The sequence below is a fragment of the Monodelphis domestica genome, chromosome 1 (assembly GCF_027887165.1).
Source record: "Monodelphis domestica isolate mMonDom1 chromosome 1, mMonDom1.pri, whole genome shotgun sequence".
In the NCBI taxonomy this organism is placed as follows: Eukaryota; Metazoa; Chordata; class Mammalia; order Didelphimorphia; family Didelphidae; genus Monodelphis; species Monodelphis domestica.
The window spans coordinates 594,228,160-594,255,916 of record NC_077227.1 but is presented as its reverse complement, the minus strand read 5'-3'; the positions used below and the strand labels follow the sequence as shown (position 1 = coordinate 594,255,916).

The window sequence follows — 27,757 nt, the reverse complement described above, 5'->3', positions numbered from 1 at the left end:
CCCTGAGATCACATAGGTCTTGGGGGCTTTCATATGGCTGAAACTCCCAAGATTCAACAATGTGGATCCCAGAGCCGATCTCTGAGCAGCTCTCTTGGATACCACACATGAACCAGCCTCTCGGACCGATTCTCTTTCTTCCTTTGGACTCCTAGTACTTGGGCACTCGGAATGGCTCCCCTTGCCCTCCCCACTCCATACCCATTGCTGCCAAAGCAAATAAACCTTCCCTGGAAGCAGGAGGACTAACCCCGGGGCCCCGTAACAGATCCCCCGAAATGGATTGCACAACAGAGCCCTCAGAGTTTTACTACAAGTTTCAGACAAAGAAGGTGTGTCGGAGCTGAGAGCATGCTTCTGCCCGCTGCGTGGGCGTCGAGTTCAATGCCTTCTTGTCAACACTTGAATGTGTTGAACAGCACTCACAAGGGCATTCTTTAAGAAACCTATTAAGTTAATTACCCAGGCATTTTTTCCCTCCTCCCCTCCTCCTTATGCATCCCGTACAAAATTTGGCTTTCTCCCCTTCTGAGATACTTTTGATGTAACTCCTCTACCCCTCGGCAGAATGACATCTTGTTTATTTCTCTTACACTTACAGCCTCGGTGGTGGGCTGAGTGTACACACTGAGGCTAGGGTCTCAGCCTTGTTTGGGCACTCTTTTGATCCCCGAAACCTGGAAAGGGGTTAAGTGTGGGGTATGGGGATGCTGTACATAGGAGCATAGCTTTTAAAACTGGAAGGGACCTTAGAGATCATCTAGTCACAAAACATTAAAATTGCAGAGTTGGAATGGACCTCAGAGGTCGTCTAGTCCAATTCATTCCTAAAAAAGAATTCCTACTCTGTTTAAAAGCCCCTACAAAGAGGTCATCCAGCCTCTACTCAGATACCTCCAATGAGGGAAAACCTACTATCTCCCAAGCCAGTCCATTCTACCTTTGGACAGCTCTAATTATTAGGAATCTTTTCCTGACATCAAACCTAAATTTACCTCTTTGTACCCAGTACTTCTAGTACTGTCCTCTAGGGCCAAAACAGAATGAATCTAATCCCTCTTGACAGTCTTTTAAGTACTTAAAGACAGCTAGCCTAGCCCTCCTGAGTTTTTTATTCTCCAGGTTAAACATTCCCAGTTCCTTTAACCTATCCTCATATGGCATGACCACAAGGACCTTCTCTATTGTGGTTGCTCCCATTTAAGTGGTAAGGAAACAGGCCCAGAAATGTTTAGTGACTTGCCCAAAGGCACATAGGTAAGAAGTAGGAGAGCCAGATTACAAACCTAGAAGAAATCTGATGCATTTTTCATCACTCCATCCACATCTTAGTCCCTCCTTTCTGACTGTTCAGCGAAAAAAGGAAAAGATTTATCCATCTTAACAGAGAAGATAGAAGTGAATAAGAAGAGCAAAGAAGGAATAATAAAATCTAATTTTTCTCTCCTTTCCTGCTCTCCTTCAAAATAGGAAGCAGCTAGGAGAGGGGCAGGAAGCCCTACCTAGTAGGACGGCTGGTTAATAAATCAGTCAATCAGTGAGCTGGCAGTTATTAATTGAAGGCTGGGTGACCCAACCCCACATTGATTTGGGAAAAACCCTGCCCAAGATAATTTGCCAAATCCCACCTCTTTTTTTTTTTGCTTATCCTATTCCCACTTCTAAAAAAAAGGAAGCAATCAATTAACTGTGTCCCTTAAGCACTCCACAAACACCCTCCAATCATACATCTATCTGAACATCGAAGAAATCTGTTTAAAGAGAGTGAGAATCTGGCCTCAGACACTTCCTAGCTGTGACCCTGGGCAAATTACTTAACCTCCATTGTCATTTAACCCTTGCCACTCTTCTCTCTTAGAATTGATACCAAGACAGAAGGGAAGGGTGAGTGAGAGAGAGAGAGAGAGAGAGAGAGAGAGAGAGAGAGAGAGAGAGGAAGGGAGGGAGAGGGAGAGAGGGTGGGAGGGAGGGAGAGAAGGAGGGAGGAGGAGGAGGAGGAGGAAGAGGAAGAGGAAGAGGAGGAGGAGGATGGAGAAAAAAATGTCACAGGCTAGTAGAGGGATCAGCAACTTGGACAAAGTAACTGAGTAAGAGCATCCCTGCAGGGCACAGCCCTGTCTCTTGAAGGACCACTCTCTGACTGGCTTTCAGGATCTGGATCTTAGCAACTCTGACAAATAGCCAAGGGGAAGGCTGGCATAGAAACGACTCTCTCAGTTCCACCAAAAGCTGGTTGTGTGTCATTTGGAGATGATGTAGTAGGGGAAAGAGGCAGAAAAAGGACATTAGATCAAAAGAAAACAGAGCAGCTGGAGGACCCGGACACCTCAACAACTAAGCTGTCTGCCCCAGTCCATCCATCAGGGTCCAAGCACATAATCCTCACTGGGGCTGGACAAAGCAACGACAGTGAAATTCCTTTGGAATGATGATGGCTGTGTGGTGTGGAATATGATGATAATGATGTACTATACGGGAGGGTAGTAGTAGGGACTGGGGTATCTCTTCAAGTGTGGAGCTAGGAGGGGAATAGATAAATAAAGGACCCCTCCTCTTTTCTGCCCATCTCAACTATTCATTCCTAAGAAATCCTTTCCTCATCCTGCCTCTCCCTCCTCCAGGGCAGCACTATCTCCTGCTCTCTATGTTGTAGCTCCTAGGTAGAATAGAGGATCCTTGTGGGCAAGAACTGTTTTGTTTGTTCCCAGTACCTAGCACAAGTGCCAACAAGTTTCACACAAAGAAATTGTTGAGTTAAATTGAATTTCCTAAGAAGTGGAAGCCACCAGCCACAGGGTAGGAAAAATTCAGAATACCTCATCTACCTAAAGTAAGCCAAACAGAGCAGAAATCCTCATGTGTTTCTAGAAGCATGAGGAGATTTTCTACAACTCCTTTTTATACTTCTTTCCTACAGTCAATACCAGGGGGAAGCTCGTAACAGGTTTTGCACCTAGAAGGGGCTTTAAAATATCTGTTAAATTTAATGGAAACGAACCGGAAACAAGGAACAAAGCCAGAGCCATGTGAGATACATCCACCCTTCTCCTTCCCAACCCCCATCTCCATCTCCATCTCCTTCTCCATTTCCGGCTCCTGACAACTCCCCAGACAGGATTTTCTCATTCTAGAAACTTAACTGATCTCAACAATGAACCCGCCTCCAAAAATGCCCAGACTCTCCGTGGGCTGAGCTAGTCCCAAAAGGCAAGGAGACATTAGTCTGGTGAGCCTTCTTCATGGAATCCAATGGCTTAGAAGCTACCCTAAGGGGTTATTTTGTCCAGTTCCCTGCCTCAATCCCGTTTGACACCTAAACTATCCTCGACTGGCAGTTGTCTTTCACAAGAGTATTGGGTGGCAGAGGAAGAGACCTCCCTGAAAAATTGGACTGGGGTGGGGATTTGGAAGATCCTCTTCTGGGACACCTTTTCCTCCAAGTCTGATCTTGTTCCAAGGAAGCCCCAGATGCTGTTTTGGAGTAGAGTCCAACCACAGTCCAACCAACACCTCCCCCTCCATCCTCATTGGCTAGCAGCCTGATGGGCTTGAGTCACTCCTGCTGACCACACTACCTTCATCCACCTCAAGAGTGAAAACTGTAGGCAGAGTGCCCCAGGCAGAGGGGTGATGGGGACTTGTAAACTGGGCTCATGGGCTATCTGTGCCCTCTCCCTTAGGGCATCAGGTAGTTTCACTCTGATGAAATAGTATACCAGGCGAGTGCCATGACCCAAGAGGAGACTCCATGCACCTCCTGGGGTAGGAAAAGGAGTCACTCCCTATCCCCAGAGCTTTGGCCACATTCCAACAAGGAATCTGGGCTCCTCTCTTGGCACAGTCTCTCCCACCCCTGCCTTGGGGATACCATCATGCTGGAGCAGCCCCCAAGTATCCACTTCTCAACAGGACATCAGAGAGAATCTATCCCCAGACAAAATGGTTTGCTCCTGGCAGGGGGCTGAGGGAAAGCAAGATGACAGCAAAAGTTAATTTATCCCTTCCTCCCTGCCCCCATACATGTGTACCTCACCACTCTAGGATGTATGTGTGTGAGTGTATTTCTCTAGTTGCTTGAGTTGACTATGTATCTAAGCATTGCCGAAGCCAGGCTAGAATCCAGAATCAGAGAAACATGGCCCCTCCTCTCTGAAACCCCAGATAGGTCCAACATCATCTCTTCTTTGTTTAGCACCCTGGGCCAAGGGAGAAAGGAGGAGGGAGAGATAGAGAGAGAGAGAGAGACAGACAGACAGAGAGACAGACAGAGAGAGACAGACAGACAGAGAGAGAGAGAGAGAGAGAGAGAGAGAGAGAGAGAGAGAGACAGAGACAGAGACAGAGACAGAGACAGAGACAGAGACAGAGACAGAGAGAGACAGAGACACAGAGACAGAGACAGAGAGACAGAGACAGAGAGACAGAGAGAGATCATTGCTGTCTCTTCCGGAAGACTTTTATGGGAAAAAGGAAGTCTGTGGCATTGTTGCAACAACCTTGGCAGGGCATAAGGACTGCATGCCTGCCAGGAGCCAAGTCAGGCTGCAATTCTCTTGGCCATGATGAAGGCTTTAACTCTTTTCCAAGGGTTAAAGTCCCAAGCATGTCAGTAAGGTATAGAGAGACTCTATACTGGGTCAGGCTGGTGAGTAGAACCCGGCATTGTCACTTCACTCTCCTCTATCACACACACCATAATCACCATCAACATGCTGTGCACACTCACATTCACACTTCTGCCCTAGGAATTGCCCCATAATTGGCTTAGGTCTGGTTCCAACAGGCTCTATCTAATTCTTAGAATCATAGATTACTGAGCTGGACAGGATTTCCAGAGATCTTTTGATCCAACCCCTTACCTTGAGGCAGATAAATCCTTATTTTATAGAAGAGGCAACTAAGTTTCATAGAAATTAAGGGTTCTGCCCAATTTTTCCACAACTAATTGAGGTAGGAAGGAATGCAGGAAACTAGTATCTAGATCTCCTTTCTATCTGTTTTTTTCTATGTCATCTCTTCACTTTGGACACAGAATTAGAGACTGGTCAGAGAAGCTAAAGAAAAGCTAGAACAGGACAGGATGGGACAGGAAAGAAGAAATAAGCATTTTTCTGCTCTTTTCTTCCTGTGAAGGCTTTGGAGATATGACCAACTTCCCCGGCCTCTTCTCTCTCCCAGAATCTCCTATCTGTCCAACTCCACCATCCAAAGAAGGGCCAGAGACAGTGACCACAGACCACAGAGAGGAGAGAAGAGGAGAGGAGGGGACAGGAGGAGACAGGAGCAGAGAAATAAACATTCTTCTGCTCTTGTCTTCTGTGAAAACTTTGGAGATATGACCAGCTTCTCTGGCCTCTTCTCTCTCCCAGAATCTCCTATCTGTCCAACTCCACCTACAGAGGAGCAGGAGACACAGTGACCATAACCACGGAGAGGAAAGGACAGGACAGGACAGGACAGGAGAGAAGAGGACAGGAGAGGACAGGAGAATACAGGACAGGAGAGGCAAGAGGAGGGGACAGGAGGAGAGAAATAAACCTTCTTCTGCAAAGACTTTGGAGATATGACCAACTTTCCTCTGTTCCAGCATCTTCTATCTGTCCCACTCCACCTAAGGCAGGGCAGGAAATCCAGTGATCACAGACTAAGAACATCAGAGAACATGTGCTAAAGATAGTTTTCCATTCACTCTCCAAATGAGTTGAATAGTCCATTCGTTTAGCAAACATTAAGTGCTTATTGTGTATAGAGATCTAATGTCCCAGAAGCCAATGCCCTCAAGATTCATAATCATAACTTGACTTTCATGTGGTAAAGGCTGTGTTCTCTTAGCTCCTGACCAAGAAGATCAATGGGGGAAACAAAAGTATCCCTTCCCTCTTCTCTAGGATTTTTCTGGGTCTCCACCCCAACCTCTTTCACCCCCTAATAATCTGGCTTCACAGAAACTAACAGAATCAACAATTCTGTGATGATGAACATCTGATTGACCACTGGTCAAACACTTCCCTGGAAGGTGGCACCAGTCTGACACTTTCAGCCTTACATGGAAGTGGGCACCACAAAAACCCTGACTCTGAGTGTCTAAAAACACATCCTTCCTAGCCTCCCATGCCCTTCACATTTTTCTTTCATATCTTTTCCCTCTGCCCCTCTCGCCTTAGTCCTTCTTTTCTCTTCACTACACCCCTCTCCCCTTCCTTCCATTCTCTCCTTTGTCCTACTCTCCTCTCTTCCCCTTTCTCTTTTTCTGCCCTTCTCTCTCTCCCCTTTTGTTTTTTCTCCACCTTTCTTCCCAGCCAGGGTGCAGGGCAATTTCTAACTCTAACAGGTGTGCTGTTACTTTAAGAAGGTTTAACATTAGTTAGATGAAGAATTTACTCATCTCCCAAATCAGTGACCATTCTATCCTCTATCCGAACTTTTCTTGTCTGCCTCTGGCTTAGCTGAAAGGACTTGGGATGGAGTGCTTGAAATGAAAGGCGAGTTCTGTCTCTTTGTCTCTCAGTCCCTAACCCTAGAATTGAATCTAAACATCAAGTCGGTCTTGAGAAATAGACCAAACCAGTTTGGGTGGACATTCAACCAAACTTCAGTGCCTTTATGGATTCCTATGAACTTAAAACTGGGACAACCAGGTCATTTTAGGAGGAAGAAAGTTTCATTTTCCCTCTCAGAATTGTCTGTCATAATGGTGCTCTATGAGCTGTAATGGGCTACGATCAACCAGGTCAAGTTAGTCAGCTGAGTGGCATAGTAGTTAACATACTGGACTTTAAAGTCAAGAGAACCTGAGTTCAAATTTTACCTCTTCCTAGGATGATGAGGTACTCAGGTTGACACTTCCTAGCTATGTGACCCTGGGCAAGTCATTTAAATGAGATAATACTGGTAAGGCATTTAGCACAGTGCCTGGCACATAGTAGATGCTTAAAAAACCTTTGTTGACTTCCTTCTGGGTTGCTTTGTTGTTTGGCTTTGATACCACTTAAATTTCCCTTGGTCTCAATCTCCCTAACTATAAAGTGGGAGTGATAAAATCTATATGCTTCCTTGAAAAAAGGGATGTGAAAGTGAGGGCAGATCACAGGGGAAAGTGTATATATATACATACAAACACAAATTTGAATCTTTCTCTGGCCCCAGTTATCTTCAGATTAAAAATCATGAAAGATTAGCTAGGAGATCTAGGTGGGGAAACTGAGACCATAAGGGATGAGTTGAATCATGCCCAAGTCTCATCGCCACTGGCAGAATGAGTCACAGTGTGCAAATGGCCCTGACCAAAAGTCTAGAGTAGGGTAACCTGGAAACACCTGGGCAAAGGAAACCATCCAGGTTTCTCCTGTCTCGTTCCCAATGGCTTTGGGCTCCCCTCAGGAAATGACCCCATCCTTCATAACTCAGATGTTCTCTGTTGCTAAGAACCACGAAGCTCCCAGTGGGCTTTCCTAGAGCCACGCGGCCTCGCTTGCTCGTTTTATTCTGACTTCCTTTTCCCACGAATTGAAATTTTAACAACAAAAAGACAAACAATCAAATAACAACCTGAGTACCTCATCATCCTAACCCTGGGAATGCAGTGAGTACCTCTTTAAAAATATTCCCTGCACGGTAGGCCATACTGGCCTGCTGCCATAGTCCCTTGGGCTGTGATCTCATCAGGCCCTGTGAGCTAAGCAGGATGAGGCCTGGCCAGCCCTCTGGATGGTAGACCTCCCAAGCAAAATACAGGTGCTCTGGGTAACTCAGACTCAGGTTGTGACCGGTCCCCAGTGCTGAATGTGACACAGATGATTCAAACAGCACCCTCTCGCTAACTGGGCAGGGGACGAGGAGAGGTGATGTGTCCAGCAGGTGCTGGGCGCCCTTTTCCTGATTGTCCTCTTCGTGTTACACCTGGCCAGGATGACCTCAGGGACGAGGTTGTTGATTGCACCAAGCTGGCTCTGGGTCCCCTATCCAATTCCGGGGCTGCCCGTCGTCCCACAGCGACCTAAATTCCTGGGGCTGCTTCGGCACAAAGGGAGGGGATAAAGAAAGGCAGCCTCCAACTATGTAGTCCGTTGGTAGACTAGCCAACCATACTTCACCTTCCTCATCCCCCTTCTCTGCCCTCACCCCCCCCCCCAGACTATTCAGTTTGGGAACTGGTAAGGATGAAAGGGACTGCATTAAGTGGAGGGCGGTTATTAGCCTGTTTTATGGGCATGCAGATATTCATTAGGGCCCTAAACCCAGTCATTAGAGGTTGTAGCAAGGGCTCCAGGCTTAATCTCCTCTGGAGCAGAAACTGAGCAGGGTTACAGGTTTCCCTCATCACACAGCCTTTTTCCTGATGAGTATTCAGGAGTGGAGTTTTCTTCCCCCCGGGGCCCGGTTCAAGGGATGGTGGCTTCTGCTCCCCAGCCTTGGACTCCCTTCTGCCTGCCATGAGTGGCCCATGGAGTAGTGGAAAGAGAACAAGACTGAGATGGGGAGGCTGGTGTCCCAGCTCTGACATTTATTAGCTGTGTGAGCATGGGCAAGTTGCTTCACCATCATGAGCCTTAGTTTGAGTATGAGCGTACTGGTACTATCTGTCTGTCTTACAGGGCTGTTGGAAAATAAGGGCTTTGTAAACCTAAAGTAGAATTGAAGCGTGTTATTATTAGTCTAAGGAGCCGGTCTTCCCCTCTTTCCCCTGCTCTCAGGAGGACAGAGGAGCTAGACAGCAAGGGCAGGGAACCAGGTAGAGGTGAATGAGCGGGGAGCCCAGGTTTTTTTCTCTGCTACTATATCAGGGACCTGCCTTTCAGGGTCTGTATGGCTGATGTGATCTGGGACAAGCTGCAAATGTGTCTTCTCAGTTGATTCCTCCCCTGACCTTCTACCACACTGGCCGCCTACCAAGGGCTATGAATTCCTCTGGAGAGATGACTGTGGCAGTAGAAAGAACACTGAGTTTGGAGTCAGAGAACCTGGGTTGCAGGTGGCCTTGGGTCAATCTCCTCACCCTTCTAGGTCCCAGCCTCTTCTCCCTCTCTATAGGGAATTCTCTTCTAGCTCCAAGCATGCCTGCCTTCCCACCCAATGGGCAGGGTGGGGAGAGAAGGAACAAAGTTGGAAGCATCAGAGGGAGATGGACAACTCAGCTACTCACTCTGGATGGGGAATGCCCATAGCTTCATTGACCAAAAAGGGATGTTTTAGGGCCACAGTGAAAATAAGTGGAAGAGGCAGTGACTGCTTTAATGATTGGCCTGCCTCCCGCCCCCAACCCTCCTGATGAAAAGGGGCATTCAGGGGCCATGAGGAAGTACCTCGGTCCACCCTCAGGTGCCCTCCCTCCTCCTGACAGGGGTGTCCATCCACAGAGTCCATTGCTGAGCCAGCTCATGTCCTCAGCCCCTCATGCATGGCCAACCATCTCTGAGGGCAGATGTGGGAGTGCAGGCTCCCCCTGGCATCCTCACACACACACACACACACACACTCATGCCATTATGCCTGAAAGTATTAACATTAATGGGCTGTCGGTGCGGGAATGCGGGGCTGAATGGAGCGTGGCCAGACCCCACCGAGAGGAGCAGGGGGGCTCCAGAGCTGCCAGCTTAATCAGTTGTCATTTCATTAACAGCCGTTGGCTTCTGGGCTGCAACCACAACCACCAGGGCAATTAGTGGCTAACAACAACAACACCCTCACCCCCCCCCCAAAAAAAAAGTTCTGGGCAAAAGTTTGTCTCCTCTCCCTTGGTAGAGCTTCCTGGAATCCCAGAATCCTGAAGCTAGAAGAGCCTTCTGAGCCTTGTGAGGACACACCTGCATCACCCCAACCAGATGGGCGGGTGCTTCTCCTATCATAAACCATCTCTGGGTTGAGGTCACCTCTGCAAGAGGCTGAGTGGGGGCCCAGGCTGGGGGCCCTGGAGAGCCAGCAGAGGGGACAGGCCAGGACTAACGAATCCCTCCACACCCTCCTGGGTCTCTCCCTGGCTGCTGCTCCATTCTCTGGCCTCCTTTCCATGCATGCCCCTGGGCACTGTCACCCAGGTTGGCTCCCTCCTCCCCAAGGTTGTGCAAAGGTTCATTTCGACATGACCAGCACATTGTTGACACTCCCCAGCTAAGATTGGAAGCTGAGTTGTCAGTCCACCTCTGTGCTCTTGTCCTCTGTCCTGGGAAGAAAGGAGGCCACAGGATTAGGCCCTTGAACTTCTCTGAATGGTTCACGATAACCTCTTTTCTCCTTCTGCCTGTGATAAGACTTCTGGGCAAAGGCCTGGGCATAGAGTGCTGGGGGATCTAGACAAAGGCCTTCATCCCTACTGTCCATCTTCTCCTTCTCTTGTCACCTTTTGTTAAGGGTCAGGACAAGGTACTTGTGGGTCCCTAAGACATCATGGAGTGTTCCATAGGATTTAGACTCACTCATCTCAGCCATCAAACCCCCCTCATCTTAGGGATGGGAAAATCAATGCCCAGAGAATCAAAGACTGGGATTTGAACTCAGAGCCCCCGACTCCAAAACCAATGATCATTCCACGTGCCCCTCTGGGTTTGGGGTGGAGTTTATTGGTCTCAGTCTCGGTTATGTTTTCATTGCAGTTGCCAAACTCCCCTGACTGGCATTTGCCTGCTAGGCACAATAAAAGTGATGCAACCAGGTGAGAGCCAGCCCAGAGTTCCATCTAGTATTCACTCAGGATATCAAGAGATTCACAGGCCTTGGGATTGGGTCAGGGGCAAAGGGAGACTGGATGCCCATAGATGTGCTCAGGGGACTACCAGGACTCTGGGTGGCAAGCTAGAAGATTGTTTGTGCATTCAGACATTAAGAAAGGGAAAGAAAAGAAAGTCACCATGATGTTAGTCACTGTTTGCATCAAAAAGGACCCCTTCTATAAGACCCCTAAAACTATCCTGCCCCCTTGGCTCTCTTGCCATCCCCTTCCATTTGAATCTGTAGCCCCTCAGGAGGCCAGGTGCACTCCCACTTTATCCAGCCACTAAAGTCTCCTACTACCTGCCAGGGAATATTACAGGCTGATCCAGGGATCCCCAGCCCTTTGCAAGAAGTGTTCTCAAGAAGAAAGATCTCACTCTCCTCAGGCAGTCCGTATAGGAGTTCTGAGAAACGGCACCATCAAAAGAAGAGCCCAGACAGAAGGTTCACCAAGCACACACATTCACCGAAGGAATCCCAATGACAGCTGTTACCCTCAGGAGGGGCAGAAAGTAGGGGAGAAAGCCTCTTGGTAAGGAAAGGGGCCTCTTGCCCAACTCATCTCCCTTGTCTCCCCTCGCTGTCTTTCATCACATCTCCACCATGGGCTCAGAACACTGGATAATGCCAAGAAGGACACTTCTCTGTGGCTGCTTTTTTTGGCTCCCAATGGATGCAGATGGGAGGAGACACATACACAAGGGCCCTTGTCTACTCAGCCCAGCCAGGGGCCCTGACCCCAACAATTCCCCTACCTTTAGATGACTGAGCCCTGGAGCAAAAACTTGTTGCCTGGCACCCAGCCAGCCCAACCCATCTGAATAACCTGATCTGACATGGGCATGGAGGGCTCTGAATGTGGCCCTTTCACTCGCACCTGGCCAAGGTCAATCAAGGGGTCCAGAAAATCTGGAGGAGGCAATATGATGGTTGATACCAAAAGGCAGCATCAAATCCCAGACCGATGCCCGTTCCCACCCCCACCGTGAGCCACCCCTACGCCAGCCCAGAGTCCTCCATCACCCTCAAGGAAGAATGGGAAAGGATGAGCTACAAAAAGAGACTCAGTCTCCCAGTAACTTGAGGCCAACCAAAAAGAGTAAGTCAGGATTAGAACCTGTAATAGTTTTGTTCGTCTCATTTGAAAAAGGCATCACAAGCCCAGCCTCCAGCCCTGCCTGTCCTTCGTCTTCTCCCGGGATTCTGCAGGCCCGGGTCTGCTCCTCAGGAGCGCCCTCTTCAAGCCATCCAACCAAAGTTCCCTTCTCCCCAAGCCAAGCCCTCTCCCATCTTTAGCAGGCAGTTCCAGGTAGAGGGAGGGCCAGCTAGACCCAACATGCCTGACAGACCCAGAGAGAAAAAAGGAGGCCCAGCCAAGAATCCTGGGGGACACCCTTGTCCACTGAAGCTCTGGGGGGGCAAGGATCCAGAACCCCCCTCCTTCAGTCTTCTAGCCCTACCATCATCTTCCACAGACCAAACCACACGACCAGGAGGAGGAGGAGGGTTAAGGGGGAGAGGAAGGGTAAGGGTGGCTGGAAAGCCACCAGGCAGGATGGTGTATTTGGATATGTGCACGGCACGGGCATGAACCCACCTTACTAGAGGGCTAAAATCACGTCAGTCATCGGCAGGACGGGGTAGGGAGGTGGAAAGGAAACGAGCATCTCGTAAGGGGCTACTGTAAGCCAGGCACAATGCTAAGCAGGTTACACACATGATCTTATTCCTCTCGAGGGAGATCTCATGTTGTCCTGGATGCCGTCTAGCCTATTTAATCATGTGGGGGAAACAGAGAGCAAATGTCCCGTCACCCGCCCCTTCTAACCCGCACCTCCTTCTTAGAGTCAATCGCTTGTACTGGTTCCTAGGCAGAAGAGCGGCACAGGCTGGGGGGGGGGGGGGGGGTAAGTGACTTGGCCAGGCTACTCAGTATCATCATTTTGACCAGTGAGGGGCAGGAGCGAAAGAGAATCATCTTGACCTGCCTGGAAGCTCTGTCTATTGGCCTGGTGTCCCAGGCGTCTTCTAAGCCTGCTTAATGGGGGTTTCCCCCTTCCCTGGGTCCCTCGGTTCTTGGGAGCCCGAGGAACCAAGGCTGTCGGAGCCATCTCCAGAGGGTCTGGCCAAGAAACACTGAGGAGCAGCACAGAAGGTCCTGCCCCCTAGACAGGCTATGTGGCAAACCCCTGGCTAGCTGGGATCATCGGGCTGGGCACTCTCCAGCCTCAGCCCCCCTCCTGCCCTACTCCCAGACACCCAAGCCAGGCCTTAGCCTCCTGGAGCTGGGAGCCCCTCCCTGGTGACTCCTCCCTCCCGGGGCTACAGCCACCCATCCAGAAAGACTGGATGCTGGAGATAAGAGGGAGAGATGGAGGCTGATAAGAGCCGGGGCTAAGGAGGTAACCCTGTGGCCCCTCCCATCCCTGTTTCCCAAGCATGTTTATTTGGGGGATTAGCTGGGCTGCTGCTTTCCTAATTGCTCTGTTCTTCCAGGGAGAGAGAGGGCCCTGCCCTCCCACCAGGATGGGGCAAGAGGGGGGCTGGGAGATGGTGCCATCCCTGACCCCCCACTTCCTTGTCGACCCCCCGCTATGGGTTGTCGAGGCTTTCCAGATGTTACCTCGTCTTCCCTCCTCCCCCCCCCCCCCCCCCCCCCCCCCGTCTTTCTCCCTCCCCCCTCTCTGTCTCAGTGGGAATAACAAACCAGCCATGTTCTTATTCACAGACCTCGGTCCAAATCAGTCATCTGTTTGTACTGGGCCTCTGCCAAGGCTTGTGTAGATTTCCCACACCCACTTTTCCTAACCCCATGGTCCAGGCCATAGCCTCTCCATTGATCCCCTTCCCAGACGCCCCCTTAGCCCGCTCCTCCTCGCCCTCCCCGATCCTGTCCTAGCCACCAAGCGCAAGGACTGGTTGGGAGAGCTTGTGTGTGACTCATTCTCCTCTCTCCTCGGCCCCATCCACACCAAGCCCCGAGAGCCCCGGCCTCCTGGCTGCTGACCCGGGAACGGCCTTCCCGGGCCTCCCTCCGCACCCACTCACACTCTGCCTCCGCTTCTCCAAAGGCTTGTTTCGGCCCACTCACCAAGTAGCTCCCAGCCAGGTTTCCCCCGCCCAGGCCCAGGGTCCCCCCACTCCACCCCACCTCTCCTTCTTAGGGTCATCTCATCTCTGGGGGGCCCCTTGCCCTCACCCCTAAAACCACTGTGGAAGGGACTGGGATCACGGAGTTCTCCCTGCCTCCCTCCCTCTCCCCTCTCCCGAGGACTGGGGGGAAGGAGGGGGTGGGAGAGGAGGCCAAGAAGGCTGAGCTCAGATGGTATCATTAAGGGATACTAATGCCCCTCATCAAGACATATTAAGAAGCACCATCAGCCGTTGGCTCCACACACCCTGGGTGAGCAAAAAGGCAGCAGGATGGGGCCTGGGCATTCATAGCTGAGCAACCTCCGATCCATCAGCCCCTCCGCAGGCCCATTCATTAGCCTCTTCCGGCTGCCTCTGATAGGCTGTCCCAGGGCCTGTCACCGAGAAGTCAAACTAGAATAAAGGTTCCGAGGGGGGAAAACCCTCCACCCTGATCCGGTCTCTTCTTCCATCCCCCCTCCACCATGGGAAATATACATATTATATTAACGCATAGGAATATCTATTAGTCATCCCTTACAATTGGGAAGAACTCAATAACGTTCAGAATGTTTTCGCACCCATTATCTCATCTGATCTTTATAGCAACCTAACAACCTGTGAGCTCGCTCGACGAGACAGGCATCATTATCCCTATTTTACAGGTGAAGATACTGAGCCAGAGCCAGGGCCGGGGCCAGGAGGCAGCCCCCCCACCCCTAATCCCATCTTCTTTCCCCGCCTGGCTTCAAGCTACTCTGGCGTCTCATAGAGAACAGCAGACTCCTGGAGTTAGAAGAAGCCAGTACGGATCTAGGGCCCCAACACCCATTGCAACCTCTCTGACAGCGGGTCACCGAGGCTTCTCTTGAACCCCAAACTCCCTGCACCGAGGACAATCACCAGACCACTGGGGGATTTGTCTAGGACTCTGTGAGAGGCTAAGAGCCGTTCAAGCGGCGAGGGCAGAGAGCTCCTGTATCTGAACCCGGACCAGAACCTTTCTGACCCTAAGGGCTGGGGCTCTGTCCATTATGCCGTAGTCCCTCTTGTCATTGTTCAGTTGTTTCAGTCATGGCTGACTCTTGCTGATCTCATCTGGGGAGTTTTCCTGGCAGAGATGCTGGAATGGTTTTTATAGATAAAGAATTGGGGTAAACAGGGTTATGTGACTTGCCCAGGGTCACACAAGTAGTGTGAGGCCAGATTGAATCTCAGGAAGATGAGTCTTCCTGACTTCCGGCAGGGCACTCTATTTTTAAAATGTTTTTATTCTTTCTCAAATGACACGTTGATATACTTTTTAATAACCATTTTCTGACCTTCTGTAATCCATGTCGTTCCCTCCCTTCCATCTTTCCCCCCTTCCCAACATGATTTAGGCAAATATATATGTTATCATACAACGTATATTTCCACATTCTGTCAGTTGTAAAAGGAGGCACATAGCACTCTCACGAGAGAAAAATGGATGGAAACAATAAAGTGAAGAATGGTATTTTTCAATCCACTCAAACTCCATCTCTGGCCACGGATAGCCTTTTTCATCTCGAGTCCCTTGGAGTTGTCCTGGATCCTTGCATTGTTCGGCATCCACTGTGGCTGCTACTGCCTACAGCGTTCTCCAGATTCCAGGCACTTTGCTTCATCGAAGTCTTTTCAGTTCTTTTTCTGTTGTCATCTTGTTCATCATTTCCTATGGCACAAGAGTATTCCATTACAATCATATACCACAGCCAGGCCGGGTACTCTATCCACTGTACCATCTGGCTGCTTATTTTCCCTTCAACGGAGCCCAAACACACCTTCCTTTAACCTCTGTCCACGGGTTCTAGTTCTGCGCTCTGGAACAGTACAAGACGCCTCGTCTCTTTTCCCCATAAAAAGCTTTCAGGTATAAGAAGATAGCTATCACATCCTGCCTGACCCCCTTCCTCCTGGAGCTGTCTCCAGGCTAAGCACCACCAGGATCCTTCCGCAGATCTTGCGTTGCTTTGGCTTCCATTTCTCCTCAATCTCCTGGAAGTCCTTCTCTGGAAACACTCTAGCTTGTCCATTCCCCTCCTCAAATATGTTGCCCAGGACTGAACATAGGACTCCAGAGGAGATCGGAAAACAAAGAAGAGAACAAAGGGATGACCCTCTCCCCGCAGTCTGGACATGGTGCTTCCATGAACTCAGCCCAAGACTCGTTGTTTGCCACATCGATGTGTTGACTTAAATTGAGCTTTCAGAGCATCGAGGTGGTTTAGTGGATAGAGAGCCAGGCCTGGAGATGGGAGATCCTGGGTTCAAATCTAGCCTCAGACGACTCTACATTTCTCAATATTAGATTTCATCCGAATAGATTTGGCTTAGAAGTGTGTGTGTGTGGGGGGGGGGGGCTGTCTGTCTGTCTATAAGTATAAGTTCAAGAGCAAAACTAGAAGGCAAAGGAGAGAAAGAGAAATGAGTAAATAGGTAGTTAGGAAGAAAAAAAGATCCACTTAATTAAGGAAAGACCTTAAGATTTTCTAGCATTTATCTATCTATTGTTCACCAATTGTCTCATGAGCTAGTCCTGGCTCTGAAAACAGATTATAAGCTCCTTGAGGGCAGGCCAGGATCACACTTTTTTTTTTAATTTAACCCCTTACCTTCTGTCTTAGAAGCAATATAAAGTATTGGTTCTCTCTCTATCCACTGAACCACCTCGCTACCCCTGAACACGTTTCCTTTATACTATCCTAAAGGTTCAAGCACAATAATTAGTAAGTCTTACTGACAACAGGTAAACAGAAATAGCTATCTGTAGTCAGTTCACCTATGCTCTAATGACCTATATACAATTAAATCCAACAGGATGATCTATTTCAAAAGCAAAGTGATTAATACAATGATTCTGTGTTGTTGTTGTTGTTTTTAATCCTTAATGTCTGTCTGAATCAATACTAAGTATTAGTTCCAAGACAGAAGAGTGGTAAGGGTTAGGCAATGGGGTTTAAGTGACTTGCCCAGGGTCACACCACTAAGACATGTCTGAGGTCAAATTTGAATCCGGAACTTCCCATTTCTAAACCTGGCTTTCTAGCAATTGAACCACCTAGCTGCCCCTGGGTGTGCATTTAAAGACCCTACCTTGTTTCCATTGTACCTGATACCTTAGCTGCTAGGGGACCTGACATAAAACATGTGTGGTGTGGTCCTTCCTTTAACCATGAGCCCATCTTTATTCTAATATCTATTATGCCCATTTAATATAATTTTCAAAATTTTCCTCTAGCATTTTAATGATGGCAAAGCAGTTTCCTCACAACAAACATGGGAGGTGCAGATATCCCCATTTTGCAGATGAGAAAACTGAACTCAGGCTCAGTAACTTGACCAAGATCACACAGCTAGTAAGAGTCAGAATAGAATTCTAACTCAGGACTTCTGATTCCAAATCCAGTGCTTTCTCTACTATACCACAGTCCCCCTTAAATAATAATTCCTTTATATGACAGAAATGTTCCCTCTTGGTTTGTAAGCTCCTAGAGGACAGGGCCAGAATATTTGTGCTCTATAGAGATCTCAATACATTTATGGCCATCCTATAAATATTTAAATAATGGGTGGTTGAACTGATGATAGTATGAATAATCTGTTTACAGCAGGTCATGAGTCAAAGAGGGACAGGTGTGGCATCTCTCCCTGTTCTCCTAGTTCTCCAGGGTCTCAGGGCTCCCTGGCAGGGGCTCCTCAAGCCCAGTAATCCCAGAAGGTGGCAAAAAAAAAGATGGAGGAAGAAGCTTTTCCTTAAGAAGCTTTTTGATTTATGAACCCCAGCCCAAGGGCCAGACTCCACTGCTGGGGGGGGCGGGATCTCATGGGCATCATGAAGCTGCCAACAAGACAAGCTGCTTTTCACCAACCTTCTCTGATTACTCTGTGGGTCCTTGAGGACTGGGCCTTTGGAGAACAAGAAAAACCTTCACTTCAAGGTAGCGCTTGGGCACCTGAGGTCTGGGCAGCTAACGGCTCTGGGAGTCCAGGAAAAGAGATGAGGGCAGGCAGGAACACCCTGAAGGGGCATCAAGTATTTGGCCAGGAGTCTGGGAGGTAATGTACAGTTTATGTATTTTCCAGGTGTAAACAACTACAGCCCCCCACCCTGAGCAATTCCGCTTACTGGCCTGGCTAGTGTCACAGGAATGTGTCTGTCCTCCTTCCCAGAAGGAGCATGGAACATTCCTAACTCAAGGGAAAACTCTGACTTTTTGATTGCTTGACCCCTACTAATCACCTCCTTTCTTTCTCCCTCATCATTTCATTTTATGGGCCCAAAAGCCCACATCACTGGTCAAGGCAGGAAGCAAAATTCAAAGATCCAGAGTGCCAATCTAGGAGCAGGACACTTACCAAGTCTGATCTTACTTCCTGCTGGTCCACAGGGCTAATGCCTAATCCCTGGTAGAGAGCAGACAGAATCTCAGCTTTGAGAATTCTTCTGTCCTGGCCTTCCCAAAGTCTCCCTTTTGAAATTTGCCCAAACCCAAGAGAGCTCATGGCTACCTCACATCTGGCAGCCCAGAAAAGGGGCTTGATCCCAAAGACTTCAGCTGAAGAAAACTCTCCCCTTTCTTTACTCTCCGGGAGACAGAGACCAGGGAAGGGAGGTGGAAGGAGCAAAAAGTAAAAAAAGAGTCCAACATGGAGACAGACCAAGAGAGACAGAGAGAGGTGATGAGGAGAGAAGCAGGAAGAAATACACATACTGAAATGCAAAAACAGAGAAATTTGGAGAGGAAAGCCAACTTTCTAGAAATACAAAACCCAGGAATCCAGCCTAGAGTTTCATCATGAAATGGAAAGAGTGGTAGACCCCATAGTCTACAGAGACTATAGAAAAATCACTTAATGAGAAGAGGGCAGGAAGGTAGATTTTGACTGATTAAACCAAATGAAAGAAAAGAGAAAGGAAGGAAGGAAGGAAGGAAGGAAGGAAGGAAGGAAGGAAGGAAGGAAGGAAGGAAGGAAGGAAGGAAGGAAGGAAGGAAGGAAGGAAGGAAGGAAGGAAGGAAGGAAGGAAGGAAGAAGAGACAAAGGAAGGAAGGAAAGAAGGAAGGGAGGGAGGGAGGAAGGGAGGGAAAGAGGGAGGAAGGAGAGGAAAGAAAGAAAAAGAAAGGAAGGAAGGAAAAGGAGGAAGGGAGGGAGAAAAATAAGACAGTATTATAGAACTGTGTAATATAAGAATAGTATAAATATTCCCATATTGGTCACATCCAAAAATGTATTTCTTATTTCTGCATATTAGTAAATCATTATTCTCTCATAAGGTAGGCAGCATTCTTGTTTATCATTCATCTGAAATCATGGCTAATAATTTTGTTGATCAGAGTTTGAAAGTTTTTCAAAATTATTTATTGTTATAAGACTGTTGTTATAGAATATATTGTACTTCTCAGTGTTCCAGTAGCCTAGGATAGCTTCACCAGTTGTGTTCAGTGAGTTTTCAGCAATTTAAATGAAATCATTTAGTTCCCTCTCTTCTCCTTCATCTCCTTCCAACTTTTATGAAGAATTTGATGTCTTCAATTTTTTTTATTACAAACTAGACAATCATTAGAAACACAATATATTCATGTTCTGATGAGGCTAGGAAAAGGCTGATAATATATGAGACCTCAAATATATTATAGGCGGACAGCAGGTGGCTCAATAGACTGAGAGCCAGGTCTAGAGAAGGGAGGACCTAAGTTCAAATCTAGCCTTAGAAATATCCTAGGCAAGTCACAACCCCATTGTCTAGTCCTTATTTTTCTTCTGCATTGGAACTAATACACAGTATTAATTGAAAGACAGAAGATAAGGGTGTGTATATATATATAATGTATATATGTGGACATATATACATATGTGTGCATATTATATACAGCTTGCTTTTTAAAATACCTCAACTGTAAGATGATAGAATGAAAATGACCATTTGTGTCCTTTTCTGAAATCCTTTCTCCTTTGTATTTTTTAATGTTTCATTAATATCTTTTTTTTTGCATCACTATTACTATTCTCTCCCTCTTCCTTACAACTCCTCACTCCTCCCATCAAATAAAAGACCTTTCTGAAAGCACATAGAATCAAGGGGGGAAAGAGACATTTAAACTCTTAAACCTCAGTTTCCTTTTCTGTAAAATAGAGAGTCCGGATATAATACTTGTACTGCCTACTTCCCTGGGCTTTTTTAAAGCATCAAATGTGGTAAACTATTTAAAGTGCTTTCATTGACAGCCTTTTTCTTGGAGCTAATTCTCCCTAGTCAGCTGGAGATTGCTCCTGAAGAACCTGTCCAGTGCTCTTTGGTCACTCTTTCTCAGTATGATGAGGCAGAAACAAAACCCCAATAAAACAGTGTGTCTGGGTCATCGACTCTTTCTGTATCCCCAAGCACTTGGCAGCTGTGTCAAAGAGGAAGATGTATCTCCTGTCTGAGGCTCAATGACCAGGGGCAGGAATAGGGACCTCTAGGTTCAGGTTACCATCTGTCTTTTTTGTACTTTTCCATCTTGGGTTGGTTTTTTTCTCTCCCACATTTCCCCCTACCACCACCTCGTGGTTCTCTCCTCTTGTATCTCTCTGTGTGTTTCTGAGTGATTCTCTCTGTCTCACTCTTTCTATCATGGTCTCCATCCCACTATCTCTTATGGAATCTGTTTCTCATACTCTTACCATCTGTTTTGATCTCTCGCTCTCTGGGGCTCTCTTTCTTTCTGACTTTTCTCTCTGTCCCTGTTTCTGTGTGTGTCTCTGGCTCTGGGTATGTCTCTGGAGTCTCACAGAGATCTTAAGATTTAGCAGTACACTCAGGCGGTCTCAGAGATTTCATGCTCCCACCCTGCCCCTATTCTCCTCTACTTCTGGTTGGGTATCTCTCTCTCCTTTCCTCTGCCCCACTTTCTGAGTTGTGAGGACTCTCCATTTCCCCCCTGCCCCCATTTTCCATCCAACAGGGCACCTTTCAACTCAGAGGGCCTGAGTTTTGTAGCCAGGAAAGGGAAAGTGATTGATTCCTCCCGACCCAATGGGAAGAGGTGGGTGAAAAGATTAAATCATCTCTTCTGCGCTGGAGGAAATGTGCGGCTGACCCCTTGCTCCAAAGAGGTCAGCAAGCGTTGGGCACCTGAGGCCGCAGCAAACGAAAAGGTGGGCGGGTAGTTGGCTGTGGGTAATTGAAGTGGAATGAGGAAACTGCCTTCCATCGCTGCTGGGGCCAGCAGCTGAGCCAGACCCCTTGTTCTGGGGCCTTCTCAGGCCATCCACGGACACTGGAGAGGGGACTAATGAGAGGGGCCTTGGGTGCCCCCAGCACTCCTCCCCTTCTGCCCCAGAGGTCAAGGACAAATGAGCTCTCCAGCCATTCTGCCGAGGAAACACAGTAGAGGATACAAAGAATAATGCCCATCCAGCCACCCAGCCATGCAGACATCCACTGTCTCCAACAGTTTAATGACATCCATAACCAGTTCTGGCAAGGAGCCCAAGAGGACTGAACCAGAACAAGGGGCCCAAGATGGGTTTCCCACAAAGTAAGGGTGCAGAGAGGAGGGAGTACATTGCAGGCAAGGGGTTGGCTTGTGCAAGGCACAGAGGAGAAAGATGCAATGTCAAGTCCTGAGGACAGCTAATAGTGAGGTCTGGCTGGAACAGAGAACTTGGCAGAGGGGAGGAAGGCGAAAAAGGAATGGAAAGGTAGGTTAGAGCCAGATGCTAGAGAGCATCTGCTACCAGGATGAGGAGCTTGCATTTTATCTTGGAAGTAATAGGGAGCCACTGACGGTCTAGGGGCAGGAGAATGATGTGGTCTGGTTATTCCCTAAAGAGGGTTCATTTGGCAGCTCTGTGAAGGATGTAGATCATACATGTTCTGACCTGTTCTATCTCTCCTCTGGATTCTAGGGTTCCATAAAGGAGTGAGGTACCTCTTTCTCTAACTGCATCAGCTTGAGCCCCTCACTGGGTGCTTCCCCCATTCCTTAGGGGCTAGTGACTAGCGCCTCAGTTCTATTTAGCCACTTAATACTGAGTTGTTTTTACAAGATGATATTTACTTCAAAAGGCAATGAGGTGGCTCAGTGGATAGCTCAGTGGTGACTCAGTCAGCCCTAGAGACAAGAGGTTCTGGGTTCAAATGTATCCTCAGACATTTCCCAGCTGTATGACTCTGGATAAGTCACTTAACCCCCATTGCCTAGCCCTTACCACTCTTCTGCCTCGGAACCAAAACACAGTATTGATTCTAAGACAGAAGATAAGTGGTTTTTTGAAATTATATTTGCTTTAAAAATCCAGAAAGAAAAAATAAGCAGATATGTCCTCTGATACCTCTGATACATGTTCTCCACCACACCACTTCAGTCTCTGAAGGAGCAGGCACCAAACGTAGCTTGGTTCCTACATGGCATTTGTTTTACCAAGTTCCTGTCCAGGTTCAGCATGTCTATGCGATGAGTCCTTGCACTGGGCTGGGGTCCCAAAGTCACTCTTGAATGTGTTCCATGATCCTCAGGGCACGAAAACCCTTCCTTTCTCCTTGGGGGCATCAATGTTAAGCTGGGTTGCAAAATCCAGACGAGTTTCCAGTTCCCAGATTCCTATGGCTCACACTCTGATCCTTTTGAAGACCCTTTTACACAGAATAGGAGGGAAAAAAGACAAATTAAAAGCCCAAATATGCCCCATTTCTTCAGAGCCATATGTCCTCAGAGGGGAAAGGTGCTGGCCTTTTCCCTTATCACATCATCTTTCAGTGGGCACCATGAAAGAGAAAGAATCACCCAATCCCCCCCAGGCCTACATGAAGACACCAATGGTGTCTTCCAGTTGCCTGTGCAGCCAGTTGAAAAAAGGCTCCTCTAATACATTTGGCTTACCATCTGGAACCCATTTTAGAATGTCCACACATGCTCCATGGTTTCTCCAACTAATTCCCTTACACTCCCAGGAGTCATCTCCCCAGCACCCTCCACATGGAGAGGTTGCATCAACTGAGCCAATTGAAGAGGTCTGTGCACTTGCCAGAGCCCCATTATGGATGGATTGGAGGAAGGAGAAATTAAATCCAGTTGGATCAGTTAGAAAACCATTTGAATAATCCAGGGAAGCTGTGATGAGAGAAGTCATATAGGAGGAGAGGAGATAGGTATGAAAAAAGTGATGGAGGTAGAATCAAGTAGATTTATTACCCATGGTATCTTGGTGACCTTGGGCAAGTCATTCCCTTCTCTCTGAGTGTCCTCATCTGTAAAATGAAGAAATTAAACTAGATGGTATCTAAGACACTTTCCAACACTAGCATTCTAGTTAATAAATAGGAGGCCCAAAGTTCAAAGTCATGTCTTTTTTTTTAATCCTTACCTTCTGTCTTACAAGCAAAACTAAGTATAGGTTCCAAGGCAGAAGAGTGGTAAAGGATAGAGGTTACATGACTTGCCCAAGGTCACACAGCTAGAAAATGTCTGAGGCTATATTTGACTCTAGGCATGACTTTCTAACCCCTGAGCCATCTAGCTACCCCAAAATTGTGTCTTCTGACCTCACCGTCTCACTAATGAAAGTGTACACATGTAAAGTGCTCTACAATTTAAAAGCTTTTCCACCTCTCCATTACCTCTCTTGATCTTCTCATCAATGCTGTGACTTAAGCAGTGCAGCTATACTCTCCCCATTTTACAGAGGGGGAACCTGAGGCCAAGTGACTTACTTAGTGTCACCCATCTAAGCCATTGCAGAACTGGTATTAGAACCCACATTTCTTGACCCTTAAGCCAGTGTACTTTCTATTATCATCATTATCAAGAATCATTTTTAATAAATTAATGACTATTGAGTTTGTTTGGCTCTCAGAAGTCAAACCTAGATGATTTTGGGAGCCTTTACAGGTATCGGAGAGACCTTCAACTAACCCAGGGCAAAATGTGAATTCAGGAAGCTTGGTTTTTGGTGCCCTACTGTTCGTCCTTGCTCTTCTTTCTGCCCTCTCCCTATTAGCAGTTTCCTATATACTATGGCTTATTTCCAGAGCCCTTCCAAGTCATGGAGCTGTGAATTGGTCCAAAAGTCCAGAATAAATGAACTGATAATAGAATTTCAAGCCATGGAGGAGAGACTCTCCCCCACCCTCAGCTTGGCCCCTCCAGACACATCCCATAGGAAGCCACAGGCTGGGTCTACTCTAAAGGTACTGTCTAAACCCTTGGCCACTCCACAGCTCTATCCTCCATCTCTTCTGTTTCTGAGTTTTATAGCTGTACCTCATTACCTGTATCTCCTGTAGTATACTGTAAACTCACCACAGGCAAAGACATCTTTGTATTTCTAACAGTGTCCAGATCCAGGTCATTGAGGAGATCATAGGATCAAAGGGTTAGAGCTAGAAGGGACCCCAAAAGGCTGTCCATTCCACCCTCCTCTTTTTATAAACAAGGAAAGTGAGGTGTAAATTGGCCAAGTGACTTGGTTAGAGTCACATACCGAATAAGTGTCTGAAGCAGTATTTGAAACCGGGTCCTTCTGACTCCAAAGTCCAGTGACTTGTCCAAGATTTCCTGAATATTGGTTCTAAGGCAGAAGACAGGGAAGGGCTAAACAATGGGGGTTAAGTGACTTGCCCAGGGTCACACGGTTAGGAAATGTCTGAGGCCTCATTTGAACTCGGGACCTCCCATCTCCAGGTCTGGCTCTCTATCCGTGTTACCGTTTTAATATAAAAGAATCAACAGCCTCCCCATTGGGGAGAGCCCTCCCTTCTGGCGCAGACACATTTCCCAGGGTCTCCTCTCTGCCAGGGCCCAACAAGTGGGAGCCAGGCGATGCCGCAGGGCTTTGCAGAGGCCTCCGTTTCCTGGCCCTTTGTTCCTCCCGGGGGACCACAGCATCCTAGGGCTTTAAAGAAAGTTTGTCCAAGGCCCTCTCGATGCAGAGGAAGAGGCTGAGATGACCCAGCCCCGCCTGGGCCCCAGGACCCCCAGCCACGCTCTTTCCTCCAGAGTATTTTTAGCCCCTTTGAGCTGACTCAGCCAGCTTGGAGCCGGGTCCGGGGCAGAAGGCCATACGGCCTTACTCAGTGGAGTCAATGGAAGAGGTCAGTTCTCTGCCCAGGAAGCTCCGGTGGGTGAGAGAAAACTTCCCAGAGGGGGATCGAGTTCCCTCCCAAATCAATGGGAGAACACCAAACTTTGCCCCAGACCTGCCGCCTCCCCCTCCTCCTTCGCTGCCCCCTCAGTGGGCACAGCCGAGGTCCCATCTCTGGGTGGGGCGGGGAGCCATCTTGGGCGGCTGCGGTTCTGTTTACCCAGATCCTGGGCCAGGGCGCCGGACATGGGCTGGCTCTGCAATCTGAGGACCTGGGTTCAAATCCCCAGTGTGCCGAGTCAAGGGAGGGAGGATGTCAGATTCAGCGCTAGTCAACCGACACTCTCCGCGGGCTCTAGACCAGGCGCTGCATCCGGAGGAAGCAGGGTGGAGGGAGGGCGAGCCCGTACGGGCGCGGTGCTCCCAAGTCCTGCGGACTTCCCGGAAGTAGAGGGGAAGGACGCGCAGGGTGGATGGGAGCTCCAGCGGTCAAACTAGCAGTGATGGTGGGAAGGAGCCAGCCCAGTGTGGAAACAGAAGTAGGTGGGGGCCATTCGGATGGGAAAGGAGCAAGAAGCCTGGGGGAAAGACGGGATTAATGCACCACAGGGGCTGTCTGTTCAGGGTCAGAAAGAAGAAAGCTACCACATTCTTGCAGACGCCTACCCTCCGCTTTACCCTCATGTCCCAATCGGCTCCTAAGCCCTCAAGATGGCAGAGGACCAAACAGGGAAAAGTTCGAGGTTTATCTTTAGAACTAAAGGACACCGGAGCAGCGAGCTGGCGCAATGGATTGAGCCAGGCCTCCCTCCGGAGGTCCTGGTTTCAAATGTGGCCTCAGACACTTCCTAGCTGTGTGACCCTGGGCAAGTCACTTAACTCCCATTGCCTAGCCCTTACTGCTCTTGTGCCTTGGAACTGACAGAAAGACAGAAATTAAGGGGTGGGGGGGGGGGGGGGTTTGTTGGGTGTTCTTTTTTTAATGAAGAACACTGTCCCAGATTAAAAAAACAACTCCCAAAGGAAAATCAGAGGATGGGCTATGGGTTAATTAATCCTGAAGGTAGCAACAATATTGTAGGATGATCAACTGTGAAAAGTTGGCTGCTCTCAGCAATGCAATGATCTGGGCCAATCCTGAGGGATTTATGACGGGAAATCCTATCCACCTCCAGAGAAAGGAGTGCTGGAGTGGGATGGATGCAGATGCTATCTTTCACATCAGTGTACTTGGGGTTTGGGTATGTATGAGTTTGCTCCTACCACAGTGACCAGCATAGCTGTGTGTTTTGCATGATAATAAAAATAAAATGAAACAAAACAAAAAAATGAACCCTGGAGGCTGATAGAAAACTTTGCAGAGGTTCACGAGAGACGCGAGTTCTAATCTCATCTCTGACACTTACTAGCTAAGGGGCTATCAACAATTCCCCTGGGCCTCAGGTTCCTCCTCTGTAAAACGATCCTGGCTCAACAGTACAATCAACCTTCCAGTTTGTTATGAGGATCAAAGCAATAACACATGTGAGGTATGCTGTGACCCTTAATAACTTTATAACTCACCATCAACTGATTCATCAGGGGTCTTCGCTGGCCTTCAGATTTGGAACTCACAACCCTTTCATAAGTCTTCCCAGAGAGGTCTCAGAGAAGGTCCTGCCTCCCTGCTGGCCTCTGCTCCAGCCTCTCTCACACAAGGAAGAGAGCAGGCAGATGGAGCTGGTGGCCAGGGCACAGTTAGGTGCTAAGTGAACCAGTTATGATTTGCCCCTAATGATCACGATTAACACTATAAAAACCTACAGTCGGGGGCCACAGGCATCCCCTGGCATAGCCCAGGGTGTTGGCACCAGTGAGCCTATGCCCTAGCTCTAATCCTTTCATCTGAGCATCTCCCAACCCCAAACAAACAATAATTAACACCGCACCTCCTTCTCTTCATTATCCCACAGCCTGACGGGTGGGGAAGGGAAGGAAGGGAGGGACTTCACCCTAGCAAGCCCAGAGGAGGCCACAGGCCTTGCTTGGGGGTCATGAGCTGAGTCAGCACCCTAAAAGAAGCCCTCACTAGAGCAGGCTACTCTGGCCCATGTCCCACCCTCCCCTTTCCCTTTCGCAGTCTGCAATTTAGATGCCGGAGTTCTCTCAGAGGAGAAGGCTAGAGAACGTTTCCCTGCCCTTCGGTAGGACCACTTCATTCCATCAGAACCACTGGATAACCCATTTTAGAACTGTGGGTCCCGAGCTAGAAGAGCCCTGGGGGCCAGCTCATTGACAGACATCAGAGACCTAGAGAGGTTAAAAGGGGCTTGATTGAGATTATTAGAAGCAGGTATCTGAACCCAGGTCCACCACTCCAAATCCAATGCCCTCCTATCACAATACACTTGTGGTTCTCTTCAGTTTCCTAGATTTGGAGAGTCTGAGACAGGAAATGGATCATTGGATTCCTTGAGGTCTTCCAGGGATCCGATAGCCTCCCCCCACTCCTGACTCCTCGAGCCATTCTCTCAGACATAGAGGTATCCCCCATTGTTCAGTCATTCAGCCACATCGAAGTCTTCTTGATCCCATGGACCATAGCACACCAAGCCCTTTGGTCCTTCACTATCTCCAGAAGTCTATCCAAGCTCCTGGTCATTGCTTCCATGACAATCTATCCGTCTCATCCTCTACGGTCCCCTTACAGAATCTAAAGCATGACCTTGCAGGCATGTGAAATGAATGCTATCATTCAGTAATTTAAACATTCTTTGGTATTGCCCTTCTTTAGTCCTGGGATGTAAACTGACCTTTTCCAATCCAGTAGCCACTGTTGAATTTTTCAAAT

General features: G+C 48.3%; 1 protein-coding gene and 1 long non-coding RNA gene across 2 annotated transcripts in view; one reads left to right on the top strand and one right to left on the bottom strand.

Moving 5' to 3' along the window:
• PEBP4 (phosphatidylethanolamine binding protein 4) overlaps positions 1–27,757 on the top strand; it is a 304,435-nt gene that overhangs the window by 254,629 nt on the left and 22,049 nt on the right. The window lies entirely within an intron of this gene.
• LOC103099500 (uncharacterized) lies at positions 14,569–25,806 on the bottom strand. The gene is made up of 5 exons (XR_008915584.1): positions 25,148–25,806; positions 24,328–24,414; positions 23,040–23,095; positions 22,180–22,480; positions 14,569–15,535 (listed from the first exon to the last, which is right to left on the bottom strand). It is a non-coding gene; the product is annotated as an uncharacterized LOC103099500 (long non-coding RNA).